At 41.4% G+C, this 17,508-nt stretch overlaps 7 non-coding genes across 7 annotated transcripts; all 7 read left to right on the top strand.

The window, feature by feature from the left end:
* Positions 1 to 1,993: 1,993 nt before the first annotated feature.
* LOC126149277 (U4 spliceosomal RNA) lies at positions 1,994 to 2,133 on the top strand. Its single transcript, XR_007530775.1, has one exon. It is a non-coding gene; the product is annotated as a U4 spliceosomal RNA (small nuclear RNA).
* Positions 2,134 to 4,405: 2,272 nt separating this feature from the next.
* On the top strand, positions 4,406 to 4,545 carry LOC126149276 (U4 spliceosomal RNA). The gene has a single exon (XR_007530774.1). It is a non-coding gene; the product is annotated as a U4 spliceosomal RNA (small nuclear RNA).
* Positions 4,546 to 6,818: 2,273 nt separating this feature from the next.
* Positions 6,819 to 6,958, top strand: LOC126149290 (U4 spliceosomal RNA). The gene has a single exon (XR_007530788.1). It is a non-coding gene; the product is annotated as a U4 spliceosomal RNA (small nuclear RNA).
* Positions 6,959 to 9,231: 2,273 nt separating this feature from the next.
* On the top strand, positions 9,232 to 9,371 carry LOC126149289 (U4 spliceosomal RNA). The gene has a single exon (XR_007530787.1). It is a non-coding gene; the product is annotated as a U4 spliceosomal RNA (small nuclear RNA).
* Positions 9,372 to 11,643: 2,272 nt separating this feature from the next.
* On the top strand, positions 11,644 to 11,783 carry LOC126149288 (U4 spliceosomal RNA). Its single transcript, XR_007530785.1, has one exon. It is a non-coding gene; the product is annotated as a U4 spliceosomal RNA (small nuclear RNA).
* Positions 11,784 to 14,055: 2,272 nt separating this feature from the next.
* Positions 14,056 to 14,195, top strand: LOC126149287 (U4 spliceosomal RNA). The gene has a single exon (XR_007530784.1). It is a non-coding gene; the product is annotated as a U4 spliceosomal RNA (small nuclear RNA).
* A 2,272-nt stretch (positions 14,196 to 16,467) lies between these two features.
* LOC126149275 (U4 spliceosomal RNA) lies at positions 16,468 to 16,607 on the top strand. Its single transcript, XR_007530773.1, has one exon. It is a non-coding gene; the product is annotated as a U4 spliceosomal RNA (small nuclear RNA).
* Positions 16,608 to 17,508: the final 901 nt, after the last annotated feature.

The following is a 17,508-nucleotide window of genomic DNA, read 5'->3' as shown; positions in this document are numbered from 1 at the left end:
CATGCAGTGGTTACTGATAAATGTAGGATTTGACAAAACTTCTGTCAGAATTTAGTGGAGGAGACTAGGGCAGTACAGTGAGAGTTGGTGAGTGTGTGGGAGGCCAGTGTTGTACTTAAATCATTTTCACAGCACTGCCAGTGTTATAATTTGTGTTTGTGTCCTGATCATTATATGGATGTTTGATCCTTTTTGGACACTGCTGTGTGTACACCTTGATAATTAGAACTTATGACCATGGAACTGCTGTTGATAATATTGGGCAATGAGTTTGTTGACTTGAGATGATTGATGTGTTAGGCTGCACAGTGCCTAGTAAGGGCACTCACATTGAATACAGTATCCTATGTGGTGTGTGTTACATGGGACAGGAAGAACTGTAATGTTGTGCAAGGCTTTGCCTCATTTTGAGAATACATACATGTGCTGTAGTGTGCAGAGCAGAGTGATTGAAAGAAAGGTAAGTGCTTGTAGCTATTTGTATGGTAGCTAATGCAGTCCCTGGTGTTGAGGTTTTGTTGAACCTTTATGTAGCTTACATGTTTCATCTAAAGGCTACTGGTGGTAAATCTCCTTCATGCAGTGATTGTGCAGTAGAATTTGGTTGGCTGCAGCCATGGCATTCACATTTTGAACAGTGTTATTAGTGCATTTCTTGGTGTATTCCTTGAACTGTGGATTTACTGTTCAAATGTGACAGATAATACAGTGTGATAGTTTAAATGGGATGGTGAGCTTAATGATGGTCCAGTGTGCTATGAGAATGTATTGCATGTGGAATACTGAAGAGAGGGAACAAATGGTTGTGGGGTAAATTTTGTGATTGTATCTGTGAATATAAACCAAGGAATGCAATGAATAACACAGTGGTAGAGCAAATGTAGGTGAGAACTGTAGCAGGAGTGGTGCATTTTTTGAGAGCAGAAGTAGTTGGCTTGTGATGGCTCATTCTTTGTGTCTCTTCATTTGAGAATATGACTGTTCCTATATGCAAGGTGAGCAAAATTTGCTGCCTACCATAGCACAAATGGACCCATAGAAAATGTCTTATTTGTTTGGATCTGTTATGAGTGGTTGGCACTCGAGATACTATTTAGCACACATTCAGATATTTTCATTTTTGTCAGGCAATATATTAGCTGGGGCCAACGAGACAGCAGGCGGGTTTTCTATGATTGTTCTGGGGCAAGAACATAAACGGCAGAGGAGCCCAAAACATACATTTTTCTGCAGGTTGTTTGGCGCAATGTGGAATAAGTGTGTATCGTGTATATTTAAGACTGCAGCATGTGTTCCCAGCGCTATGAAGCAATTTACTGACTGAATTCTAGTTGTACTTTCCTGCAAGGTAAACTCATTTCAACAACTTAACCCAGCCACATGAGAGGATTTGTAAATCTCATTTCATTGTGTTTCCAGGGTGCCTAATCTGTTACACGAATATTTCACCCATCGACATTAATCAATTTCACGGCATGATTCGAGTAAAACTAGCGTTCTACTGCTCAGTACGTCAAACAGCTTTTGCTGACAAGTGTATGGTTTGTTAAGTTAATGTAAATGCAGTTGGCAGTTTTCTTGGTGTCTAGTACTAACCAGCGGCCACAAAATAACAAAATCTAACGATGAGTCTTAATGGGTGTGCCGGTATTTGCTAAATGAGGTTGTGCTACTTTCGCCTGTGGGGGGGCTAGGCGAGTGAGCAGTAGCGCCCCTGTCGGTCAAGGGGAGAACTACTGTGCAATTTTGAGTGTTTAAGATGGCGGTAAGTGGGCGTGTAAGCAACTATTAGACACAAGGAGCAAAGAACAGAGAGTCTGCCTCTAATAAAATGTGTTTTACTGTTTTTTTTTCTGTATATTTCTGTATTTGTTTTCCCCAAAGGAACTTGAGTAGTGTAAGGTAATACTGATAGGTAGCGATGATGCAAGTACCTGTAGGTGCTTGGAACGAACGTCAGGTATAAATAGCAGTGCCAGGCGCAAGGTAGTTAATCTTTGCGCAGTGGCAATATCGTAACCAATGAAGTATAACTGAGGTGCGATTATTGCTAGTTGAAAACTTTTACCAATACCCCGCCAGAGAGACGTGAAATACCGACTCTGTGGCAATTTTTGGCAGCTCCTCAGGGGGTGTAAGTCTCATGGAAACAATGCTTCAAGCTGTGTTTATCTGTGAACACATTCTGCACTTGTGGAAGTGTTTGGCTGATGGTTGTTAGGGACCATGTACACAGACTAGGCTGTGTTCACTGATGAATTGTGTACATGTCTTTGACAGCTGGTGAGAAACATTCTCCTCAGTGTAAGATGTTGTGCAACTGCTATGTGTGAATAAAGATGCCAATGTGGACAGTTGAAATGTGGTTCTGTCCAGTGGCAATTCTTGCTCCATAGCATACTAGTGGTACACACATGCAGTGGTTACTGATAAATGTAGGATTTGACAAAACTTCTGTCAGAATTTAGTGGAGGAGACTAGGGCAGTACAGTGAGAGTTGGTGAGTGTGTGGGAGGCCAGTGTTGTACTTAAATCATTTTCACAGCACTGCCAGTGTTATAATTTGTGTTTGTGTCCTGATCATTATATGGATGTTTGATCCTTTTTGGACACTGCTGTGTGTACACCTTGATAATTAGAACTTATGACCATGGAACTGCTGTTGATAATATTGGGCAATGAGTTTGTTGACTTGAGATGATTGATGTGTTAGGCTGCACAGTGCCTAGTAAGGGCACTCACATTGAATACAGTATCCTATGTGGTGTGTGTTACATGGGACAGGAAGAACTGTAATGTTGTGCAAGGCTTTGCCTCATTTTGAGAATACATACATGTGCTGTAGTGTGCAGAGCAGAGTGATTGAAAGAAAGGTAAGTGCTTGTAGCTATTTGTATGGTAGCTAATGCAGTCCCTGGTGTTGAGGTTTTGTTGAACCTTTATGTAGCTTACATGTTTCATCTAAAGGCTACTGGTGGTAAATCTCCTTCATGCAGTGATTGTGCAGTAGAATTTGGTTGGCTGCAGCCATGGCATTCACATTTTGAACAGTGTTATTAGTGCATTTCTTGGTGTATTCCTTGAACTGTGGATTTACTGTTCAAATGTGACAGATAATACAGTGTGATAGTTTAAATGGGATGGTGAGCTTAATGATGGTCCAGTGTGCTATGAGAATGTATTGCATGTGGAATACTGAAGAGAGGGAACAAATGGTTGTGGGGTAAATTTTGTGATTGTATCTGTGAATATAAACCAAGGAATGCAATGAATAACACAGTGGTAGAGCAAGTGTAGGTGAGAACTGTAGCAGGAGTGGTGCATTTTTTGAGAGCAGAAGTAGTTGGCTTGTGATGGCTCATTCTTTGTGTCTCTTCATTTGAGAATATGACTGTTCCTATATGCAAGGTGAGCAAAATTTGCTGCCTACCATAGCACAAATGGACCCATAGAAAATGTCTTATTTGTTTGGATCTGTTATGAGTGGTTGGCACTCGAGATACTATTTAGCACACATTCAGATATTTTCATTTTTGTCAGGCAATATATTAGCTGGGGCCAACGAGACAGCAGGCGGGTTTTCTATGATTGTTCTGGGGCAAGAACATAAACGGCAGAGGAGCCCAAAACATACATTTTTCTGCAGGTTGTTTGGCGCAATGTGGAATAAGTGTGTATCGTGTATATTTAAGACTGCAGCATGTGTTCCCAGCGCTATGAAGCAATTTACTGACTGAATTCTAGTTGTACTTTCCTGCAAGGTAAACTCATTTCAACAACTTAACCCAGCCACATGAGAGGATTTGTAAATCTCATTTCATTGTGTTTCCAGGGTGCCTAATCTGTTACACGAATATTTCACCCATCGACATTAATCAATTTCACGGCATGATTCGAGTAAAACTAGCGTTCTACTGCTCAGTACGTCAAACAGCTTTTGCTGACAAGTGTATGGTTTGTTAAGTTAATGTAAATGCAGTTGGCAGTTTTCTTGGTGTCTAGTACTAACCAGCGGCCACAAAATAACAAAATCTAACGATGAGTCTTAATGGGTGTGCCGGTATTTGCTAAATGAGGTTGTGCTACTTTCGCCTGTGGGGGGGCTAGGCGAGTGAGCAGTAGCGCGCCTGTCGGTCAAGGGGAGAACTACTGTGCAATTTTGAGTGTTTAAGATGGCGGTAAGTGGGCGTGTAAGCAACTATTAGACACAAGGAGCAAAGAACAGAGAGTCTGCCTCTAATAAAATGTGTTTTACTGTTTTTTTTCTGTATATTTCTGTATTTGTTTTCCCCAAAGGAACTTGAGTAGTGTAAGGTAATACTGATAGGTAGCGATGATGCAAGTACCTGTAGGTGCTTGGAACGAACGTCAGGTATAAATAGCAGTGCCAGGCGCAAGGTAGTTAATCTTTGCGCAGTGGCAATATCGTAACCAATGAAGTATAACTGAGGTGCGATTATTGCTAGTTGAAAACTTTTACCAATACCCCGCCAGAGAGACGTGAAATACCGACTCTGTGGCAATTTTTGGCAGCTCCTCAGGGGGTGTAAGTCTCATGGAAACAATGCTTCAAGCTGTGTTTATCTGTGAACACATTCTGCACTTGTGGAAGTGTTTGGCTGATGGTTGTTAGGGACCATGTACACAGACTAGGCTGTGTTCACTGATGAATTGTGTACATGTCTTTGACAGCTGGTGAGAAACATTCTCCTCAGTGTAAGATGTTGTGCAACTGCTATGTGTGAATAAAGATGCCAATGTGGACAGTTGAAATGTGGTTCTGTCCAGTGGCAATTCTTGCTCCATAGCATACTAGTGGTACACACATGCAGTGGTTACTGATAAATGTAGGATTTGACAAAACTTCTGTCAGAATTTAGTGGAGGAGACTAGGGCAGTACAGTGAGAGTTGGTGAGTGTGTGGGAGGCCAGTGTTGTACTTAAATCATTTTCACAGCACTGCCAGTGTTATAATTTGTGTTTGTGTCCTGATCATTATATGGATGTTTGATCCTTTTTGGACACTGCTGTGTGTACACCTTGATAATTAGAACTTATGACCATGGAACTGCTGTTGATAATATTGGGCAATGAGTTTGTTGACTTGAGATGATTGATGTGTTAGGCTGCACAGTGCCTAGTAAGGGCACTCACATTGAATACAGTATCCTATGTGGTGTGTGTTACATGGGACAGGAAGAACTGTAATGTTGTGCAAGGCTTTGCCTCATTTTGAGAATACATACATGTGCTGTAGTGTGCAGAGCAGAGTGATTGAAAGAAAGGTAAGTGCTTGTAGCTATTTGTATGGTAGCTAATGCAGTCCCTGGTGTTGAGGTTTTGTTGAACCTTTATGTAGCTTACATGTTTCATCTAAAGGCTACTGGTGGTAAATCTCCTTCATGCAGTGATTGTGCAGTAGAATTTGGTTGGCTGCAGCCATGGCATTCACATTTTTAACAGTGTTATTAGTGCATTTCTTGGTGTATTCCTTGAACTGTGGATTTACTGTTCAAATGTGACAGATAATACAGTGTGATAGTTTAAATGGGATGGTGAGCTTAATGATGGTCCAGTGTGCTATGAGAATGTATTGCATGTGGAATACTGAAGAGAGGGAACAAATGGTTGTGGGGTAAATTTTGTGATTGTATCTGTGAATATAAACCAAGGAATGCAATGAATAACACAGTGGTAGAGCAAGTGTAGGTGAGAACTGTAGCAGGAGTGGTGCATTTTTTGAGAGCAGAAGTAGTTGGCTTGTGATGGCTCATTCTTTGTGTCTCTTCATTTGAGAATATGACTGTTCCTATATGCAAGGTGAGCAAAATTTGCTGCCTACCATAGCACAAATGGACCCATAGAAAATGTCTTATTTGTTTGGATCTGTTATGAGTGGTTGGCACTCGAGATACTATTTAGCACACATTCAGATATTTTCATTTTTGTCAGGCAATATATTAGCTGGGGCCAACGAGACAGCAGGCGGGTTTTCTATGATTGTTCTGGGGCAAGAACATAAACGGCAGAGGAGCCCAAAACATACATTTTTCTGCAGGTTGTTTGGCGCAATGTGGAATAAGTGTGTATCGTGTATATTTAAGACTGCAGCATGTGTTCCCAGCGCTATGAAGCAATTTACTGACTGAATTCTAGTTGTACTTTCCTGCAAGGTAAACTCATTTCAACAACTTAACCCAGCCACATGAGAGGATTTGTAAATCTCATTTCATTGTGTTTCCAGGGTGCCTAATCTGTTACACGAATATTTCACCCATCGACATTAATCAATTTCACGGCATGATTCGAGTAAAACTAGCGTTCTACTGCTCAGTACGTCAAACAGCTTTTGCTGACAAGTGTATGGTTTGTTAAGTTAATGTAAATGCAGTTGGCAGTTTTCTTGGTGTCTAGTACTAACCAGCGGCCACAAAATAACAAAATCTAACGATGAGTCTTAATGGGTGTGCCGGTATTTGCTAAATGAGGTTGTGCTACTTTCGCCTGTGGGGGGGCTAGGCGAGTGAGCAGTAGCGCGCCTGTCGGTCAAGGGGAGAACTACTGTGCAATTTTGAGTGTTTAAGATGGCGGTAAGTGGGCGTGTAAGCAACTATTAGACACAAGGAGCAAAGAACAGAGAGTCTGCCTCTAATAAAATGTGTTTTACTGTTTTTTTTTCTGTATATTTCTGTATTTGTTTTCCCCAAAGGAACTTGAGTAGTGTAAGGTAATACTGATAGGTAGCGATGATGCAAGTACCTGTAGGTGCTTGGAACGAACGTCAGGTATAAATAGCAGTGCCAGGCGCAAGGTAGTTAATCTTTGCGCAGTGGCAATATCGTAACCAATGAAGTATAACTGAGGTGCGATTATTGCTAGTTGAAAACTTTTACCAATACCCCGCCAGAGAGACGTGAAATACCGACTCTGTGGCAATTTTTGGCAGCTCCTCAGGGGGTGTAAGTCTCATGGAAACAATGCTTCAAGCTGTGTTTATCTGTGAACACATTCTGCACTTGTGGAAGTGTTTGGCTGATGGTTGTTAGGGACCATGTACACAGACTAGGCTGTGTTCACTGATGAATTGTGTACATGTCTTTGACAGCTGGTGAGAAACATTCTCCTCAGTGTAAGATGTTGTGCAACTGCTATGTGTGAATAAAGATGCCAATGTGGACAGTTGAAATGTGGTTCTGTCCAGTGGCAATTCTTGCTCCATAGCATACTAGTGGTACACACATGCAGTGGTTACTGATAAATGTAGGATTTGACAAAACTTCTGTCAGAATTTAGTGGAGGAGACTAGGGCAGTACAGTGAGAGTTGGTGAGTGTGTGGGAGGCCAGTGTTGTACTTAAATCATTTTCACAGCACTGCCAGTGTTATAATTTGTGTTTGTGTCCTGATCATTATATGGATGTTTGATCCTTTTTGGACACTGCTGTGTGTACACCTTGATAATTAGAACTTATGACCATGGAACTGCTGTTGATAATATTGGGCAATGAGTTTGTTGACTTGAGATGATTGATGTGTTAGGCTGCACAGTGCCTAGTAAGGGCACTCACATTGAATACAGTATCCTATGTGGTGTGTGTTACATGGGACAGGAAGAACTGTAATGTTGTGCAAGGCTTTGCCTCATTTTGAGAATACATACATGTGCTGTAGTGTGCAGAGCAGAGTGATTGAAAGAAAGGTAAGTGCTTGTAGCTATTTGTATGGTAGCTAATGCAGTCCCTGGTGTTGAGGTTTTGTTGAACCTTTATGTAGCTTACATGTTTCATCTAAAGGCTACTGGTGGTAAATCTCCTTCATGCAGTGATTGTGCAGTAGAATTTGGTTGGCTGCAGCCATGGCATTCACATTTTTAACAGTGTTATTAGTGCATTTCTTGGTGTATTCCTTGAACTGTGGATTTACTGTTCAAATGTGACAGATAATACAGTGTGATAGTTTAAATGGGATGGTGAGCTTAATGATGGTCCAGTGTGCTATGAGAATGTATTGCATGTGGAATACTGAAGAGAGGGAACAAATGGTTGTGGGGTAAATTTTGTGATTGTATCTGTGAATATAAACCAAGGAATGCAATGAATAACACAGTGGTAGAGCAAGTGTAGGTGAGAACTGTAGCAGGAGTGGTGCATTTTTTGAGAGCAGAAGTAGTTGGCTTGTGATGGCTCATTCTTTGTGTCTCTTCATTTGAGAATATGACTGTTCCTATATGCAAGGTGAGCAAAATTTGCTGCCTACCATAGCACAAATGGACCCATAGAAAATGTCTTATTTGTTTGGATCTGTTATGAGTGGTTGGCACTCGAGATACTATTTAGCACACATTCAGATATTTTCATTTTTGTCAGGCAATATATTAGCTGGGGCCAACGAGACAGCAGGCGGGTTTTCTATGATTGTTCTGGGGCAAGAACATAAACGGCAGAGGAGCCCAAAACATACATTTTTCTGCAGGTTGTTTGGCGCAATGTGGAATAAGTGTGTATCGTGTATATTTAAGACTGCAGCATGTGTTCCCAGCGCTATGAAGCAATTTACTGACTGAATTCTAGTTGTACTTTCCTGCAAGGTAAACTCATTTCAACAACTTAACCCAGCCACATGAGAGGATTTGTAAATCTCATTTCATTGTGTTTCCAGGGTGCCTAATCTGTTACACGAATATTTCACCCATCGACATTAATCAATTTCACGGCATGATTCGAGTAAAACTAGCGTTCTACTGCTCAGTACGTCAAACAGCTTTTGCTGACAAGTGTATGGTTTGTTAAGTTAATGTAAATGCAGTTGGCAGTTTTCTTGGTGTCTAGTACTAACCAGCGGCCACAAAATAACAAAATCTAACGATGAGTCTTAATGGGTGTGCCGGTATTTGCTAAATGAGGTTGTGCTACTTTCGCCTGTGGGGGGGCTAGGCGAGTGAGCAGTAGCGCGCCTGTCGGTCAAGGGGAGAACTACTGTGCAATTTTGAGTGTTTAAGATGGCGGTAAGTGGGCGTGTAAGCAACTATTAGACACAAGGAGCAAAGAACAGAGAGTCTGCCTCTAATAAAATGTGTTTTACTGTTTTTTTTTCTGTATATTTCTGTATTTGTTTTCCCCAAAGGAACTTGAGTAGTGTAAGGTAATACTGATAGGTAGCGATGATGCAAGTACCTGTAGGTGCTTGGAACGAACGTCAGGTATAAATAGCAGTGCCAGGCGCAAGGTAGTTAATCTTTGCGCAGTGGCAATATCGTAACCAATGAAGTATAACTGAGGTGCGATTATTGCTAGTTGAAAACTTTTACCAATACCCCGCCAGAGAGACGTGAAATACCGACTCTGTGGCAATTTTTGGCAGCTCCTCAGGGGGTGTAAGTCTCATGGAAACAATGCTTCAAGCTGTGTTTATCTGTGAACACATTCTGCACTTGTGGAAGTGTTTGGCTGATGGTTGTTAGGGACCATGTACACAGACTAGGCTGTGTTCACTGATGAATTGTGTACATGTCTTTGACAGCTGGTGAGAAACATTCTCCTCAGTGTAAGATGTTGTGCAACTGCTATGTGTGAATAAAGATGCCAATGTGGACAGTTGAAATGTGGTTCTGTCCAGTGGCAATTCTTGCTCCATAGCATACTAGTGGTACACACATGCAGTGGTTACTGATAAATGTAGGATTTGACAAAACTTCTGTCAGAATTTAGTGGAGGAGACTAGGGCAGTACAGTGAGAGTTGGTGAGTGTGTGGGAGGCCAGTGTTGTACTTAAATCATTTTCACAGCACTGCCAGTGTTATAATTTGTGTTTGTGTCCTTATCATTATATGGATGTTTGATCCTTTTTGGACACTGCTGTGTGTACACCTTGATAATTAGAACTTATGACCATGGAACTGCTGTTGATAATATTGGGCAATGAGTTTGTTGACTTGAGATGATTGATGTGTTAGGCTGCACAGTGCCTAGTAAGGGCACTCACATTGAATACAGTATCCTATGTGGTGTGTGTTACATGGGACAGGAAGAACTGTAATGTTGTGCAAGGCTTTGCCTCATTTTGAGAATACATACATGTGCTGTAGTGTGCAGAGCAGAGTGATTGAAAGAAAGGTAAGTGCTTGTAGCTATTTGTATGGTAGCTAATGCAGTCCCTGGTGTTGAGGTTTTGTTGAACCTTTATGTAGCTTACATGTTTCATCTAAAGGCTACTGGTGGTAAATCTCCTTCATGCAGTGATTGTGCAGTAGAATTTGGTTGGCTGCAGCCATGGCATTCACATTTTGAACAGTGTTATTAGTGCATTTCTTGGTGTATTCCTTGAACTGTGGATTTACTGTTCAAATGTGACAGATAATACAGTGTGATAGTTTAAATGGGATGGTGAGCTTAATGATGGTCCAGTGTGCTATGAGAATGTATTGCATGTGGAATACTGAAGAGAGGGAACAAATGGTTGTGGGGTAAATTTTGTGATTGTATCTGTGAATATAAACCAAGGAATGCAATGAATAACACAGTGGTAGAGCAAGTGTAGGTGAGAACTGTAGCAGGAGTGGTGCATTTTTTGAGAGCAGAAGTAGTTGGCTTGTGATGGCTCATTCTTTGTGTCTCTTCATTTGAGAATATGACTGTTCCTATATGCAAGGTGAGCAAAATTTGCTGCCTACCATAGCACAAATGGACCCATAGAAAATGTCTTATTTGTTTGGATCTGTTATGAGTGGTTGGCACTCGAGATACTATTTAGCACACATTCAGATATTTTCATTTTTGTCAGGCAATATATTAGCTGGGGCCAACGAGACAGCAGGCGGGTTTTCTATGATTGTTCTGGGGCAAGAACATAAACGGCAGAGGAGCCCAAAACATACATTTTTCTGCAGGTTGTTTGGCGCAATGTGGAATAAGTGTGTATCGTGTATATTTAAGACTGCAGCATGTGTTCCCAGCGCTATGAAGCAATTTACTGACTGAATTCTAGTTGTACTTTCCTGCAAGGTAAACTCATTTCAACAACTTAACCCAGCCACATGAGAGGATTTGTAAATCTCATTTCATTGTGTTTCCAGGGTGCCTAATCTGTTACACGAATATTTCACCCATCGACATTAATCAATTTCACGGCATGATTCGAGTAAAACTAGCGTTCTACTGCTCAGTACGTCAAACAGCTTTTGCTGACAAGTGTATGGTTTGTTAAGTTAATGTAAATGCAGTTGGCAGTTTTCTTGGTGTCTAGTACTAACCAGCGGCCACAAAATAACAAAATCTAACGATGAGTCTTAATGGGTGTGCCGGTATTTGCTAAATGAGGTTGTGCTACTTTCGCCTGTGGGGGGGCTAGGCGAGTGAGCAGTAGCGCGCCTGTCGGTCAAGGGGAGAACTACTGTGCAATTTTGAGTGTTTAAGATGGCGGTAAGTGGGCGTGTAAGCAACTATTAGACACAAGGAGCAAAGAACAGAGAGTCTGCCTCTAATAAAATGTGTTTTACTGTTTTTTTTCTGTATATTTCTGTATTTGTTTTCCCCAAAGGAACTTGAGTAGTGTAAGGTAATACTGATAGGTAGCGATGATGCAAGTACCTGTAGGTGCTTGGAACGAACGTCAGGTATAAATAGCAGTGCCAGGCGCAAGGTAGTTAATCTTTGCGCAGTGGCAATATCGTAACCAATGAAGTATAACTGAGGTGCGATTATTGCTAGTTGAAAACTTTTACCAATACCCCGCCAGAGAGACGTGAAATACCGACTCTGTGGCAATTTTTGGCAGCTCCTCAGGGGGTGTAAGTCTCATGGAAACAATGCTTCAAGCTGTGTTTATCTGTGAACACATTCTGCACTTGTGGAAGTGTTTGGCTGATGGTTGTTAGGGACCATGTACACAGACTAGGCTGTGTTCACTGATGAATTGTGTACATGTCTTTGACAGCTGGTGAGAAACATTCTCCTCAGTGTAAGATGTTGTGCAACTGCTATGTGTGAATAAAGATGCCAATGTGGACAGTTGAAATGTGGTTCTGTCCAGTGGCAATTCTTGCTCCATAGCATACTAGTGGTACACACATGCAGTGGTTACTGATAAATGTAGGATTTGACAAAACTTCTGTCAGAATTTAGTGGAGGAGACTAGGGCAGTACAGTGAGAGTTGGTGAGTGTGTGGGAGGCCAGTGTTGTACTTAAATCATTTTCACAGCACTGCCAGTGTTATAATTTGTGTTTGTGTCCTGATCATTATATGGATGTTTGATCCTTTTTGGACACTGCTGTGTGTACACCTTGATAATTAGAACTTATGACCATGGAACTGCTGTTGATAATATTGGGCAATGAGTTTGTTGACTTGAGATGATTGATGTGTTAGGCTGCACAGTGCCTAGTAAGGGCACTCACATTGAATACAGTATCCTATGTGGTGTGTGTTACATGGGACAGGAAGAACTGTAATGTTGTGCAAGGCTTTGCCTCATTTTGAGAATACATACATGTGCTGTAGTGTGCAGAGCAGAGTGATTGAAAGAAAGGTAAGTGCTTGTAGCTATTTGTATGGTAGCTAATGCAGTCCCTGGTGTTGAGGTTTTGTTGAACCTTTATGTAGCTTACATGTTTCATCTAAAGGCTACTGGTGGTAAATCTCCTTCATGCAGTGATTGTGCAGTAGAATTTGGTTGGCTGCAGCCATGGCATTCACATTTTGAACAGTGTTATTAGTGCATTTCTTGGTGTATTCCTTGAACTGTGGATTTACTGTTCAAATGTGACAGATAATACAGTGTGATAGTTTAAATGGGATGGTGAGCTTAATGATGGTCCAGTGTGCTATGAGAATGTATTGCATGTGGAATACTGAAGAGAGGGAACAAATGGTTGTGGGGTAAATTTTGTGATTGTATCTGTGAATATAAACCAAGGAATGCAATGAATAACACAGTGGTAGAGCAAGTGTAGGTGAGAACTGTAGCAGGAGTGGTGCATTTTTTGAGAGCAGAAGTAGTTGGCTTGTGATGGCTCATTCTTTGTGTCTCTTCATTTGAGAATATGACTGTTCCTATATGCAAGGTGAGCAAAATTTGCTGCCTACCATAGCACAAATGGACCCATAGAAAATGTCTTATTTGTTTGGATCTGTTATGAGTGGTTGGCACTCGAGATACTATTTAGCACACATTCAGATATTTTCATTTTTGTCAGGCAATATATTAGCTGGGGCCAACGAGACAGCAGGCGGGTTTTCTATGATTGTTCTGGGGCAAGAACATAAACGGCAGAGGAGCCCAAAACATACATTTTTCTGCAGGTTGTTTGGCGCAATGTGGAATAAGTGTGTATCGTGTATATTTAAGACTGCAGCATGTGTTCCCAGCGCTATGAAGCAATTTACTGACTGAATTCTAGTTGTACTTTCCTGCAAGGTAAACTCATTTCAACAACTTAACCCAGCCACATGAGAGGATTTGTAAATCTCATTTCATTGTGTTTCCAGGGTGCCTAATCTGTTACACGAATATTTCACCCATCGACATTAATCAATTTCACGGCATGATTCGAGTAAAACTAGCGTTCTACTGCTCAGTACGTCAAACAGCTTTTGCTGACAAGTGTATGGTTTGTTAAGTTAATGTAAATGCAGTTGGCAGTTTTCTTGGTGTCTAGTACTAACCAGCGGCCACAAAATAACAAAATCTAACGATGAGTCTTAATGGGTGTGCCGGTATTTGCTAAATGAGGTTGTGCTACTTTCGCCTGTGGGGGGGCTAGGCGAGTGAGCAGTAGCGCGCCTGTCGGTCAAGGGGAGAACTACTGTGCAATTTTGAGTGTTTAAGATGGCGGTAAGTGGGCGTGTAAGCAACTATTAGACACAAGGAGCAAAGAACAGAGAGTCTGCCTCTAATAAAATGTGTTTTACTGTTTTTTTTCTGTATATTTCTGTATTTGTTTTCCCCAAAGGAACTTGAGTAGTGTAAGGTAATACTGATAGGTAGCGATGATGCAAGTACCTGTAGGTGCTTGGAACGAACGTCAGGTATAAATAGCAGTGCCAGGCGCAAGGTAGTTAATCTTTGCGCAGTGGCAATATCGTAACCAATGAAGTATAACTGAGGTGCGATTATTGCTAGTTGAAAACTTTTACCAATACCCCGCCAGAGAGACGTGAAATACCGACTCTGTGGCAATTTTTGGCAGCTCCTCAGGGGGTGTAAGTCTCATGGAAACAATGCTTCAAGCTGTGTTTATCTGTGAACACATTCTGCACTTGTGGAAGTGTTTGGCTGATGGTTGTTAGGGACCATGTACACAGACTAGGCTGTGTTCACTGATGAATTGTGTACATGTCTTTGACAGCTGGTGAGAAACATTCTCCTCAGTGTAAGATGTTGTGCAACTGCTATGTGTGAATAAAGATGCCAATGTGGACAGTTGAAATGTGGTTCTGTCCAGTGGCAATTCTTGCTCCATAGCATACTAGTGGTACACACATGCAGTGGTTACTGATAAATGTAGGATTTGACAAAACTTCTGTCAGAATTTAGTGGAGGAGACTAGGGCAGTACAGTGAGAGTTGGTGAGTGTGTGGGAGGCCAGTGTTGTACTTAAATCATTTTCACAGCACTGCCAGTGTTATAATTTGTGTTTGTGTCCTGATCATTATATGGATGTTTGATCCTTTTTGGACACTGCTGTGTGTACACCTTGATAATTAGAACTTATGACCATGGAACTGCTGTTGATAATATTGGGCAATGAGTTTGTTGACTTGAGATGATTGATGTGTTAGGCTGCACAGTGCCTAGTAAGGGCACTCACATTGAATACAGTATCCTATGTGGTGTGTGTTACATGGGACAGGAAGAACTGTAATGTTGTGCAAGGCTTTGCCTCATTTTGAGAATACATACATGTGCTGTAGTGTGCAGAGCAGAGTGATTGAAAGAAAGGTAAGTGCTTGTAGCTATTTGTATGGTAGCTAATGCAGTCCCTGGTGTTGAGGTTTTGTTGAACCTTTATGTAGCTTACATGTTTCATCTAAAGGCTACTGGTGGTAAATCTCCTTCATGCAGTGATTGTGCAGTAGAATTTGGTTGGCTGCAGCCATGGCATTCACATTTTGAACAGTGTTATTAGTGCATTTCTTGGTGTATTCCTTGAACTGTGGATTTACTGTTCAAATGTGACAGATAATACAGTGTGATAGTTTAAATGGGATGGTGAGCTTAATGATGGTCCAGTGTGCTATGAGAATGTATTGCATGTGGAATACTGAAGAGAGGGAACAAATGGTTGTGGGGTAAATTTTGTGATTGTATCTGTGAATATAAACCAAGGAATGCAATGAATAACACAGTGGTAGAGCAAGTGTAGGTGAGAACTGTAGCAGGAGTGGTGCATTTTTTGAGAGCAGAAGTAGTTGGCTTGTGATGGCTCATTCTTTGTGTCTCTTCATTTGAGAATATGACTGTTCCTATATGCAAGGTGAGCAAAATTTGCTGCCTACCATAGCACAAATGGACCCATAGAAAATGTCTTATTTGTTTGGATCTGTTATGAGTGGTTGGCACTCGAGATACTATTTAGCACACATTCAGATATTTTCATTTTTGTCAGGCAATATATTAGCTGGGGCCAACGAGACAGCAGGCGGGTTTTCTATGATTGTTCTGGGGCAAGAACATAAACGGCAGAGGAGCCCAAAACATACATTTTTCTGCAGGTTGTTTGGCGCAATGTGGAATAAGTGTGTATCGTGTATATTTAAGACTGCAGCATGTGTTCCCAGCGCTATGAAGCAATTTACTGACTGAATTCTAGTTGTACTTTCCTGCAAGGTAAACTCATTTCAACAACTTAACCCAGCCACATGAGAGGATTTGTAAATCTCATTTCATTGTGTTTCCAGGGTGCCTAATCTGTTACACGAATATTTCACCCATCGACATTAATCAATTTCACGGCATGATTCGAGTAAAACTAGCGTTCTACTGCTCAGTACGTCAAACAGCTTTTGCTGACAAGTGTATGGTTTGTTAAGTTAATGTAAATGCAGTTGGCAGTTTTCTTGGTGTCTAGTACTAACCAGCGGCCACAAAATAACAAAATCTAACGATGAGTCTTAATGGGTGTGCCGGTATTTGCTAAATGAGGTTGTGCTACTTTCGCCTGTGGGGGGGCTAGGCGAGTGAGCAGTAGCGCGCCTGTCGGTCAAGGGGAGAACTACTGTGCAATTTTGAGTGTTTAAGATGGCGGTAAGTGGGCGTGTAAGCAACTATTAGACACAAGGAGCAAAGAACAGAGAGTCTGCCTCTAATAAAATGTGTTTTACTGTTTTTTTTCTGTATATTTCTGTATTTGTTTTCCCCAAAGGAACTTGAGTAGTGTAAGGTAATACTGATAGGTAGCGATGATGCAAGTACCTGTAGGTGCTTGGAACGAACGTCAGGTATAAATAGCAGTGCCAGGCGCAAGGTAGTTAATCTTTGCGCAGTGGCAATATCGTAACCAATGAAGTATAACTGAGGTGCGATTATTGCTAGTTGAAAACTTTTACCAATACCCCGCCAGAGAGACGTGAAATACCGACTCTGTGGCAATTTTTGGCAGCTCCTCAGGGGGTGTAAGTCTCATGGAAACAATGCTTCAAGCTGTGTTTATCTGTGAACACATTCTGCACTTGTGGAAGTGTTTGGCTGATGGTTGTTAGGGACCATGTACACAGACTAGGCTGTGTTCACTGATGAATTGTGTACATGTCTTTGACAGCTGGTGAGAAACATTCTCCTCAGTGTAAGATGTTGTGCAACTGCTATGTGTGAATAAAGATGCCAATGTGGACAGTTGAAATGTGGTTCTGTCCAGTGGCAATTCTTGCTCCATAGCATACTAGTGGTACACACATGCAGTGGTTACTGATAAATGTAGGATTTGACAAAACTTCTGTCAGAATTTAGTGGAGGAGACTAGGGCAGTACAGTGAGAGTTGGTGAGTGTGTGGGAGGCCAGTGTTGTACTTAAATCATTTTCACAGCACTGCCAGTGTTATAATTTGTGTTTGTGTCCTGATCATTATATGGATGTTTGATCCTTTTTGGACACTGCTGTGTGTACACCTTGATAATTAGAACTTATGACCATGGAACTGCTGTTGATAATATTGGGCAATGAGTTTGTTGACTTGAGATGATTGATGTGTTAGGCTGCACAGTGCCTAGTAAGGGCACTCACATTGAATACAGTATCCTATGTGGTGTGTGTTACATGGGACAGGAAGAACTGTAATGTTGTGCAAGGCTTTGCCTCATTTTGAGAATACATACATGTGCTGTAGTGTGCAGAGCAGAGTGATTGAAAGAAAGGTAAGTGCTTGTAGCTATTTGTATGGTAGCTAATGCAGTCCCTGGTGTTGAGGTTTTGTTGAACCTTTATGTAGCTTACATGTTTCATCTAAAGGCTACTGGTGGTAAATCTCCTTCATGCAGTGATTGTGCAGTAGAATTTGGTTGGCTGCAGCCATGGC

Source organism: Schistocerca cancellata, unplaced genomic scaffold, assembly GCF_023864275.1.
Source record: "Schistocerca cancellata isolate TAMUIC-IGC-003103 unplaced genomic scaffold, iqSchCanc2.1 HiC_scaffold_922, whole genome shotgun sequence".
NCBI lineage: Eukaryota > Metazoa > Arthropoda > Insecta > Orthoptera > Acrididae > Schistocerca > Schistocerca cancellata.
This window is presented reverse-complemented; position numbering and strand designations above follow the sequence as displayed.